Genomic DNA, 742 nt, shown 5'->3' with positions numbered 1-742 from the left:
AGAATCTGTAGTTCAAATGTCGATTATTTTTGCTTGTTTATGTCCTTTAATTAAATAATAAACTTTTCCTATCACAATATTTTTCGTATTTTCATGTTTTATCTCTCTCTGCTATTCTTCTTCTTGGATTTCTGTATCTCCTGCGTTATAATTATTTTTTATATTTTCTTTATTTCTTCCTTTTCTTTTTCTGCTTTCTATTCGCTTTTCTCTGTTTCCTTGTTTGTGTTTTTGTCCAAAGGGGCTGGCTTTTTCTGTTTTGTTTCTTTCTGTGATTCTTCTTTACTGGATTTCTGTACCTCCTATGTTTTATTTGCTTTTTGTATTTTCTTTTTCTATTTCTTCCCATTCGCTTTTCTTTGTGTTCTTTCTCGTCTTTTCGTTCAGGTTTTTTATATTCTTTTCTCTCTCCCACTTTTCATTCATCTTTTTTTTTCTCTCTCTCCTTCGTGTCATCCACCTTTATCTTCTTTCTCTCATTTTCCCATTCTTATAATGCCTTTTTTCTTTTTAAGATATTTTCTTCTGTTTTGTCCCTTTCTTTCGTTATTATTTTTCTGTCCATCTCGTTTTCCTTGTCATTCTTTATTATCTTTTTTCTCTTTCTCATCATTTAATTTCCCCATTTTCGTTGATGTCACCATCATTTCTCTATTTTTCATCTTATTTTCTTTCTATTTACTTTCTCCTTTCAACTGCCATTTATTTTTGTTTCTCTTATTCTTACCTATGTTTTTTTTTT

The sequence above is a fragment of the Penaeus monodon genome, chromosome 20 (genome assembly GCF_015228065.2).
Source record: "Penaeus monodon isolate SGIC_2016 chromosome 20, NSTDA_Pmon_1, whole genome shotgun sequence".
In the NCBI taxonomy this organism is placed as follows: Eukaryota; Metazoa; Arthropoda; class Malacostraca; order Decapoda; family Penaeidae; genus Penaeus; species Penaeus monodon.
The sequence above is the reverse complement of the archived record's forward strand: the minus strand, read 5'-3'. Positions refer to the sequence as shown.